The 11358-nt window shown below is 41.0% G+C and overlaps 1 pseudogene; it reads right to left on the reverse strand.

Moving 5' to 3' along the window:
• Window positions 1–1314: 1314 nt before the first annotated feature.
• On the reverse strand, window positions 1315–2077 carry LOC122744612 (annotated as a pseudogene).
• Between the last annotated feature and the right edge of the window lie 9281 nt (window positions 2078–11358).

Raw genomic sequence — 11358 nt, forward strand, 5'->3', positions numbered from 1 at the left:
GTGACCTGCTGAAAGACTTTTGTGTGTGTGTGTGTGTGTGAGGCAATTGGGGTTAAGTGACTTACCCGGGGTCACACAGCTAGTAAGTGTGTAAAGTGTCTGATGGTGGATTTGAACTCAGGTCCTCCTGAATCCAGGGCTGGTGCTCTATCCACTGTGCCACCTAGCTGCCCCTGCTGAAAGACTTTTACACTTAAAGACTGGACATATTTGTATGATCACTTAGGAACATTTTTTTGCCCTGAAAGATAAAGAAAATGTGATATCTTTTTTTTTTTTTTTTGGTGAGGCAGTTGGGGTTGTGACTTGCCCAGGGTCACACAGCTAGCAAGTATTAAGTGTCTGAGGCCAGATTTGAACTCAGGTCCTTCTGAATCCAGGGCCAGTGCTCTAATCACCGTACCACCTAGCTGCCCCAGAGAATGTGATATCTTAATGGCCACTACCCCCAAATAGTAACTTAAAACAAAACAAAACGTTGCAGGAGACAAAAAAGTCAAGACTTTCTTTATAAATAAACCAGTCCATTTCAGTGAAAAATATTAATTCAAAAGGATATACATTTACAAAATACGTGACTTTATCTAAAATTACATGCATAAGTAGTTAATCTCTAATAAGCAGGGAATAGCAACAGAAACTTAAATATGGTAAAAGGCTTTATCAACAATAAATACAAAGGATTGTTTAATGCAAAGAATATAGAAGGATTTCTCAAACAAAGATAATAAATGGCATCCTAATTTGTACAGAATCGGGCCCAGCTCTATGCAATGGATACAGTTAATCTCTACTACATAATACAACCATTAGGATAACATGCCTGTTTGCAAATCACATCTATTTAAAAATGGGCTTAATTGGGATTGTTCATTCTTGTCTTGGCAGTTCATGTATTCAGAAAGATTTAAGGGAATCATGGACCTGAGTTTGCAGGGCTATTGCCCGATGAAGCATTTTCTCCATAGCTCTTTGACAATAGCAAATTGTCCTCTTTTCCATGAGCTACTGAGAAAATCATTTATTTCCATTTTCCTCTAGAGGAAATCCTCTGTGAGGGTGTCAGACTCCTCCTTTGCCTCCTGGGCCTCCACCTTTAACCTTGCTTGGGGGGCACTTAACTGAAACTCTCACTAAATTCATGCTGCTTTTGCATTTTCTTTTGAAAGCTGGATTTCATCTGAGTAAGCAGTTGATACTTGTCTAGGACTCCATACCTTTTGGCTTCCAAGCTGGGCTCTAGATGGAGATTTGGGGAGAGTAAGATCTTTGATGTTTGTTAACAAATGATAATGACTTGTCAATAATGACTTGCTACATCTTGGGTACCTGTCCTTTGCAACAGGTTGAATGCTGAGAGTTTACATCAGACATCGTGTGACCAAGCCTGTTTTGACCTGTTGGTGTTGGAGCATCTGATGAAGGAATGGGAATGGCAGATTTGAGAAGAAACCAAAGGAGAGAGCAGGTTTGGGTGTGGAATAACTTGAGGCCGAAGAAATAATGTCAGCACCTGGGACAGAAACCATTGTCTGTTTGCTTCTTTTGAAGAATGTGAGGGAAGAAATGGAAAACCCTGAGGAACATAAGAAGGCATTCCCCCTGGTCTACTGTACTCATATAAAAATACTGAACTGGAAGGCCAAACTGGAGAATTCTTCCAAAATCATCCACGAGTCTTTGAATATTTTTTCTAAGGTGTGAGTGCGTTGTAAAATTGTTTACTAAAAAAGATGTTTACTAAAGAACAGGTAATGTATAGTCCACATTGGTCCGTGGAGGGTAAACACTGATTACTGTTTTTTCCTGTGGAAACTGAGGAGGAAGTAAAATATTAATAATGATTATAAGGTTGTTTAGTGTGAATGGTAATCTTTACTCCTTGTCTTTCTCTATTTCAGATATGCCAATGTGCATTGTGCTGGGACTTGATGAAACACTGCTTCTGATACTGGAGGCTCTGTGCCTGCTGCCTCCCATGCCTCCAAGCCTGGGTAAGGGCAACACTCTGCTCTTGCTCAGCAGAAAGAATTAGGCCATGCCTGGGCCAAAAATGGGGCATGTCAGGCCAGGACATGTCAGGCTATGTGGCTTACTCACTCACTTGTGAGCTACAGGGCCCTCAGTCAGTCAGGGATGGAACAAGAGGAATTAATTTATGAGGAATCACTTTCCATGAGTTATTGATGCTGTGAGATAGCTAGCAGTACCCATTCTGTGAAATGGCCATTGGCACCCACATGGATGGAGAAACCTTGAGTTGAATAAATTAAATGTGGGGAAGAAGTCATCAGGAACAGAACATTAAAACACAGAATAAACTGGGAGTTTGGGCCCATTATACTTAACTCTTACTTCACAAGTCTAAGATGGGGGAGGTATGGCTAGATATAAAAAGGGTCATATAAAAAAGATTTGCAGGTTTTAATGGGCTTCAAGGTCAGTCTGAGTCGACAGTATAATATGGCATCCAAAAAAGCTAATATGATCTTGGACTGCTTTAAGAGTCTTGGCTAATGGATCTAAGCACGTGATTGTTTTGCTATATTTTGACCTGGTCAGATCACTCCTAAAGTATTGTGCTCAGTTCTAGGCACATATCATAGGAGTGACTGATAAATTGGAGAATATCCAGAAAGGCCAACTAGAATGGCCAAGGTTCTGAAAGTCATGAATCAGAAATTTGGTAGAAAAAAACTGGGGATACTTAAATTAAAAAATAATTCTCTTGTGGGGGGGGGCAATCATACTAGCTGTCTTCAAGCTCATGAAAGACTCTCAAGTAGAAGAGGAATTAGATTTTAAGAGAATAAGTTTAGGGGCAGTTAGATGGTGCAGTGGCTAGAGCACCAGGCCTGGAATCAGGACAGACCTGATTTCAAGTCTGGCCTCAGACACTTACTAGCTATGTGACCCTAGGCAAGTCACTCCATCCTGATTCTCCCTCCTCCCCCCCCCCAAAAAAAAAAGCAAGAATAGGTTCAGAGCTGGAAAATATCTTACTGTAATTTTAGTCCAACCCCCTCATTTTACAAATGAGGAAACTGAGGTCCACAGAGATCGCATATATTGTCCAAGGTCACATAATCACAGAAGTATTAATGGCAGAGTCAGGATCCAAACTCAAAGCCTCTGAGTTCAAATCTAGTGTTCTAATGTTCTTTCCACTAACATATGATGCTTCTTTTTCTGTTGTTTTCAACCCCAGCCCCAGGGATCAAAACAAGGGGATACAATTTGTACAGGGACAAATATAAGCTTAAAATAAGGGGCAAATGGGGCAGCTAGGTGGTGCAGTGGATAAAACACCAACCCTGGATTCAGGAGGACCTGAATTCAAATCCAACCTCAGACACTTGACACTTACTAGCAGTGTGACCCTGGGAAAATCACTGAACCCTCATTGCCCAGCAATAAATTAATTAATTAATTAATCAATTAATTAATTAATAATAAATAAATAAGTGAATGAATGAATGAAGGGTAAAGTCCCAATTCAAGCTAGTGTATTAGGTAATGGTTCACCTCAGTTTGTAGGGATGGCCCCTCACTGGAGGTCTCCAAACAAAAGCCAAATGGCAATTTGCTTGGGTATTTTCTAGAGGGAACTCTCTCCAAGGAAGGGTCTGATCAGATAACCCCTGAGGCCCTTGTGACCCCTTTTTTGGGTTGTGGTGGGGTCCCTGGCAAAGATACTAGAATGGTTTGCCATTTCCTTCTCCAGCATCTTTTACAGAGGAGGAAACTGAGGTAAAGAGGGTTAAGTGACTTGCCCAGGGTTCATGAATCATCATCATCATCATCCTTAACATTTATATGGTACCTTCTATAGGCCAGGCACTATGCCAAATGCTTTACAGTTATCTTATTTGATCCTTACAACAACCTTGGGAGACAGGTGTTATTGTCCTCATTTTACAGTTAAGAAAATTGAGGCAGACAAAGGCAGACCCTTATCCAGGTTCACACAGCTAGTAAATGCCCAAAGGAGACAGGACTTAGAGCTGTTGACAAACATTGACTCCAATCCATTCAATTTGTAAATGGGGAAGCTAAGGCCCAAAGAGATTAAGGACCTTGTGGAAGATCATTCAGGTAGTAAGGGACAGAGCCTGGTCCTCTGAGTCCAAATTCGACCCTCTTGCCATTAGACTATGCTTTCTGGAGCACTTGGCACATTCAGCAGCTCCTTGGTCCCTCTCTTCTCTTTTGTCACCTGTTCCCCTCATCTTGATAGAAATCAGAAAAGTCTGCCCCGAAGATTTATTGCATATTTCACTAGGCAACATACACTGGCATTCATTGTTGAGGGACTTTTCCTCGAAGGCAGCATTCTGCAAGTTTTTGTTTAATGAACAATTAACACATATGGTGTTCGTGAATATGATTTATTAGTCCTTCAGTTCCAGTGGCAGACAACCATGATGCCACATCAACACTTCCTCCTGCATGGCCCCAATAAAACCTATGTGCCGATGATTGGCAAAGATTTTATAATGGAATCCATCAGTGCCAGCCCAAGGGGGCTAGGCAATGCCAGTGTGACAGGGGGTCTCCCCAGGACCTGAAGAATGTGTCCAGGAAGGGGGTGATTCCCAAGACCCAAACTCCTTGGGTTTCTCCCCAGCATTTCCTGGAATTGGGATAGGTTCTCTGGCAATGTGTGCCTTAAAGAGGCACAATATTATAATGGAAAGAACAGTGACTTGAGAATCAGAAGGCCAGGTTATGATACAGTTTCCTCCTCTGTAAAAGGAGCTGGAGAAGGAAATGGCAAACTATCCCAGTATCTTTGCCAAGGGCTCCACCACAACTAAAAACAGGGGTCATGAAAAGTCAGAAATGATGGAAATGAGGAACCTCAGTTTCCTCAATTTAGAAAATGAAGGGGTTGGCCTGGATACTTCCTAAGGTTTCTTCTAGATCTGAATCTATGATCCTATGTCAAGAAGCAACAGTACATACAATATATTTCTTCCTTTGCTTTCATTCTACTTGGAAGGAAACAAATATTTATTAAGTATCTGCTATGTGTCAGGCACTGTGCTAAGAGCATTACAAATATTATCTCATTTGATCTTCCAAACAATGCTGGGTGCTAGGTACTAACTAATCCCCAGTTTGTAATTGAAGCAGACAATTGTTAAGTGACTTGCTCAACACAGCTAGTTAAGTGTCTGAGGAAGGATTTGAACTCTAGTCTTCCTTACTATCCAGGCCATGCTATCCACACACTATGATGCCACCTAGCTGCCTCTAGCAATTCACATTCAGCTGGGGAGTGGGGGTCAGGGGAAGAAACAGAGGTTCAAGAGCATTTGGGGGTGTTTAAAGGTTAGACGTCTTGAGACATGAAATTGAACTCCAGTCATCCTCCTACTTAACAAGCTCCAGTGACTTCCTATTGCCTCCAAAATCAAATATAAAGTTCCTTGTGCATCTTTCAAAGCCTTTCACTGTCTGATTCCACCCACTTTTCCATCCTGGTACTGCCTGTAGAATGAGGGGCTTTGGGGGCAGCTGGTGGCGCAGTGGGTAGAGCACCGGCCCTGGAGTCAGAAGGACCTGAGTTCAAATCTGGCCTCAGACACTTAATACTTACTAGCTGTGTGACCCTGGGCAAGTCACTTAACCCCAATTGCCTCACCAAAAAAAATTTTTTTTTAATTTAAAAAATATGGAGCTTTTACTGGATAGCCCCAGAAGTCCCTTCCAGGTGTGGATGTGTGATTTGATGATCCTATTCTTACAACAACCAAGGAACCTGCAGAACTCTTAATATTGCAAGCAACCTCTCAATTTCAGGGAATGGACGTGGTCTAATAGCCATGCCCTACTGTCAATCCCAAGATTCTTCCTGTGGCTTTGAACTAGGACTGATGCATCCTACTTCCCCAGGGTTACCTACCTTAGCCTTTAACTAAAAAATAGGTACTTCAAAGGAGGAGGTAATAGAGAAGGGATTATTGTACCATTTTCTGAGTCACTCAAGGCAGCATCACACCCTAGCCTATGCTGTCTGTTGATTCTCTTAATAAATCAGGTGCCTCTCTATGGGTCCCTTAGACAGACTCCAAAGCCTAATCTGTTTCCTGACATTCAGAAGCTCCCAGAGTTCTTAGGATTGAAACTACCTTCCAGGGGCAGCTAGGTGGTGCAGTGCATAAAACACTGGCCCTGGATGCAGGAAGACCTGAGTTCAAATCTTGCCTCAGACACTTGATACTTACTAGCTGTGTGACCCTGGGAAAAATCACTTAAACTTCATTGCCCTGGAAAAAAAAAAAGAAACCACCTTCTACGGCCATGATAAGATAGATAGATAGATAGATAGATAGATAGATAGATAGATAGATAGATAGATAGATAGATAGATAGATAGATAGACAGATATGATAGAGATAGAGAGAGATGATTGATAAATGAGTGAATAGGGGCTGTTAGGTGGTGCAGTGGATAGAGCGCTGGCCCTGGATTCAGAAGGACCTGAGTTCAAATCTAGCCTCAGACACTTAACACTTACTAGCTGTGTGACCCTGGGCAAGTCACAACCCCAATTGCCTCACACAAAAAAGAAAAGAAAAAAAGAAAACAATCTAGTGATAAATGAGTGAATAGATAAATAAACAACCAAATAAATAAATAAATAGATGGGTGAATCATAGGGAGATGAATGAATGAATGAATGAATAAGTTGTGATATTGTCACCTCAGGGGCAGAGGGAATGTACAGTAAAGGATAATAGATAGAGAACTGGCCTTGGAGTCAGTAAGAAAGATCTAGTTTCAAGTCTAGCCTCTGGCATATAGTGGCTGTGCAACCCTGGTCAAGACACTCAACCTCTCAGTGCCCTAAAGATTCAAAGATGTGGAGCAGTTGCAGATCTGAATTAATAGAGATAGTTTCTTCACTAGGTTGTTCCCTATACTAATGAACACATAGTAGAAGTGTCATCTTAAAAAAAAAATCACATGCATACACAGCTTTACTCTTTTTTTTTTTTTTTTAGTGAGGCAATTGGGATTAAGTGACTTGCCCAGGGTCACACAGCTAGTAAGTCTTAAGTGTCTGAGGCTGGATTTGAACTCAGGTACTCCTGACTCCAGGGCCAGTGCTCTATCCACTGTGGCACCTAGCTGCCCCAAATCTTTTTTTTTTTTTTTTTGCTGGGCAATGAGGGTTAAGTGACTTGCTCAGGGTCACACAGCTACTAAGTGTCAAATGTCTGAGGCTGGATTTGAACTCAGATGCTCCTGAATCCAGGGCGGGTGCTTTATCCGCTGTGCCACCTAGCTAACCCTACAGCTTTACTCTTACTCTTAATCTCTTGTTCCTCTCTCTGTTTCTCTCTGCCTGTCTTTCTGTCTCTGTAACTCTGTATCTCTGTCTGTCACTCTCTGTCTCTGTGTCTCTGTGATGCTGTTTTTCTATCTCTGAGTCTCTGTCTCTGTCTCTCTGTCTCTGTCTCTCTGCCTGTCTCTCTCTCTCTGTCTCTATCTCTGTCTCTCTCTGTCTGTCTCTCTGCCTCTTTCTGTCTCTGTCTCTCTCTGTCTCTCTGTCTCTGTCTCTGTCTCTCTCTCTCTCTCTCCTTCCCTCTCTGAGTCATCCTTGATTCTTTCCTCTCCCTCATCCCACCCTATACAATCAGCTGCCAGGTCTCATCAATAAAATCCCTACAGCATCTTTCCCATCCATGCCCTTGTCTCCACTCATAATACCACACATAGTTCTTGTTCAGTAACCCATCACCTCTGCTAGACTATCATAATGTTCTCCCTGCTTTCCATCTCCCCACTTCTCTATTCATCCTCCACACAGCTGTCAAATCAAAAATAAACTTCCTGTTACTCAGATCCAACTGTCGCTCTCCCTCTCAGGGGTTTCTCACTGCCAATCAGATTAGATTCTAACTCCTTAGCCTGGCATTTAAGATTCTACACAAACTAGCTCCAGCCTACCATTACAGACATCTTTCAATTCTCCTCCTCTTCATGAACTCTTCATTCCAGCCAGCCAGAACTGCAAGCTCTCCCCATAACTGCATATTCTATCTCTCTTCACATTTGCCCAGACTGATGCCGTTGTCTGGAATACCCTCCCACATCATTGTCACATCTTAGGATTCTTATCTTCCTTTAAGGTAGACCAAAGCAAAAACAGAAAGCTACATATGGATATGGATTCATTTTGCTTGACTTTGCTTATTTGTTACAAGGTTTAGTTTTTTTTTCCTCTTTCTTTTTCTTGGTATTTAATAGAGAGGGAAAATGTGAAGGGAAAATAGAAGGGACCTTGTAACATTTTTAATGCACAGAAGAGAATAGAAAGCAAGAAAGAAATACAAACAAGCAGGATAGTTTTGAAAGTAAGGTATGAAATTTAATATAAACTATCTTTTACAAAGGAAGCTGTATAAAATATTCACAATTTCATATTGGGATTCTTTTGTGATTCTGTAGTATGTAATGAAAAGGCTCTTTATTCATTTATTCATTCATTTTTTTCATTCATTTATTTATTTGCTGCTTAATTGCACACTAGAAGCTTTTTTTGTTTTGCAGGGCAATGAGGGTTAAGTGACTTGCCCAGGGTCACACAGCCAGGAAGTGCCAAGTGTCTGAGGTCAGATTTGAACTCAGGTCCTCCTGAATCCAGAGCCAGTGCCCTATTCACTGCACCACCTAGGTGCCCCCTAAACTAGAAGCATTTTTTAAAAACCTCCAACCCATATACTCCATGAAGTCTTTCTTGACCTCCACCCCACCTTTGTCAGATTATCTCATGTTTCTTTCCCTGTGCTTATCTTACTCTAGAATAGAATGCAAGGCCCTTGAGGACAAGAACTTATTTTATTTATGTTTATTCACATTTCTGTCATGGTGTCATACATTGTGGGTACTTGAGAGGTGTTTGTTGAGCTACCAGATGGTAGAGGTGAATTCCCCTAGAGAGAGAGACATGGCCAGGTTGAGGCATGGACATGATTTGGAAAAGTTGCCTCATAAGGCTTAGGCACTCCTAGTTGTCATTGCTCTACTTTACTTCTTGGCATAGGGGCAAGAGAAGATTGTGCCCCTCTTTCAATTCCCAGCCTTTCTTGGAATCCCTCTCATAATGATTCTATGCTCAGCTTTAGCTTAGTCTTAAGTACCTCATGCAACTAACAGAAAGGAAGCTGTCTGGTGGAAATGAAGTAAAATGATCTGGAGTGCTTTTTCCCAGTCAAATGAACCTATCCCATTGCTTTGTTTTTCCTTCTCTCCTTTTTCCCCCTATTCTATTTTCCCTCCCTAATTTCCTTTTTCATTCCTTGCTTCTTTCCTTCTTCATTCCTCCCTTTTAAAATTCTTTTTGCCTGCCATTCTTCCCTCCTTCATTCCTTTATTCTCTTCTTACTTCCTTCACCCCTTTCTCCTTTCCCTCTGCCTTTACCCATTCCTTCATTCCCTCATTCTTCCTTCCCCTCCTTCCATTTCCATTCCTTCTTCCTTTTTTCCTCCTTCCTTCCTCTGACCTTACTTTCTCTGCATTTCTTTCTTTGTTCTTCCTTCCTTCTTTGATTTCCTCTTTCATTCTCTCCCTCCCTCATTTTTTCTCTTTCTCCTTCTTTGTTTTCTTATTCCTTTTTTCTATCTGGTCTTTTTCCTTCTTCTTTCTCTTCTTCTTTCATCACTTTTTCATTCTTTTTCCTACTATCTTTCTCTTCCCTTTCCCTCTCTACCTTCTTTCCTTCCTTCCACATCTCCTATCTTCCTACATTTCTTTCTATTCCCCAACTTCATTTTCTTTTCCATATCCCTCCCTTATCCCTTCTTCTTTCCTTCCCTTTCTCTCTCCTTTCATTCTTTCCTCCTTCCTTCCCTTTTTCTTCCTTTCTTTTCCTCTACATTTGTCTTCCTTTCCTCATGCCTCTCTTATCCCCCCCCCTTTTTTGTGAGGCAATTGGGGTTAAGTGACTTGCCTAGGGGCACACAGCTAGTAAGTGTTAAGTGTCTGAGGCTGGATTTGAACTCAGGTCCTCCTGACTCCAGGGCCGGTGCTCTATCCACTGCACCATGTAGCTGTCCCCTTATCCCTTCTTTCTTCCTTCTTTTCTTCTTCCCTCCTTTCTTCTCTTCTTGCTTTCCTTTTTCTTTCTTCCTTCCTCTATACCCTACCCATTCAATAAACTCCCATGGTTACTTTTTATCTCCAAAATCAAATTTAAAGTCTTCTGACATTTAAAATTCATCACAACCTGCCCCCTTCCTACCTTTTCAGCCCTTATACACTAGACTTCTCTTTACTCACCCTACATTGAAGCTAAACTAGATTACTTTCTATTCCCTGTATATAATATTCCATCTCTAAAATCTGTACCTTTGCAGTGGCTGTCATCCTAGAATATTGTGCTCCCTTATCTCTCCTTTCCCTTCAAGACTCAGCTTCTGCAGGAAACACTTCCTGTTCTTCCTCAGGCCTGCACCTAAGGCCAATGCCATCCCCTCCTAAATTACTATCCTTCTGCTCTAAATATATTGCATATGCATTTACTTATACCTTTTGTATGTCATTTTACGTGATATTCATGTCATTTACCTATGTTTTCTCTTTATTGGTATGTAAGATCCTTGAAGGTGGGAATTATTTTTGGAGAGACATTTACAATGCTGCAAGCTGTAAGAATACAAATGCTCAGGGGCAGCTGGGTGGCACAATGGATAGATCACCAGCCCTGAGTTCAAATCCATCCTCTTGATACTTACTAGATGTTTGACCCTGGGCAAGTCACTTAATCCTCATTGCCCTGCAATAAACAAACAAATAAAAAAAGAAACAAATAAATAAATAAATGAATGGAATGAACTAATGGATAGATAGATAGGTAGATAGATAGATAGATTGATTGATAGATAGATAGATAATATAAACAAATGGATGGACAGACAGATGGACAGATAGATAAATGAATTAATGAACAAATAAATAAATAGATGAATAAATGTATAAATAAAGAAATAAATGAATGAATAAATGGATAAAGAAATGAATAAATAGATAAATGAATGAATAACTAAATGAGTAAGTAAATAAATAAATGAAAGAAAAAAAGAAAATGATATGTCTATAAGAAAGAATACAGGGGGCAGCTAGGTGGCACAGTGGATGTAGCACCGGCCCTGGACTCAGGAGGACCTGAGTTCAAATCCGGCCTCAGACACTTGACACTTACTAGCTGTGTGACCCTGGGCAAGTCACTTAACCCCAATTGCCTCACCAAAAAAAAAAAAGAAAAAGAAAGAAAGAAAGAAAGAATACAAATGCTCTTGAATCTGGCTTTTATTTCTGATCAGAGCTATAGTCACCAAAGAGATCTA

The sequence above is a fragment of the Dromiciops gliroides genome, chromosome 1, assembly GCF_019393635.1.
Source record: "Dromiciops gliroides isolate mDroGli1 chromosome 1, mDroGli1.pri, whole genome shotgun sequence".
Taxonomy (NCBI): domain Eukaryota; kingdom Metazoa; phylum Chordata; class Mammalia; order Microbiotheria; family Microbiotheriidae; genus Dromiciops; species Dromiciops gliroides.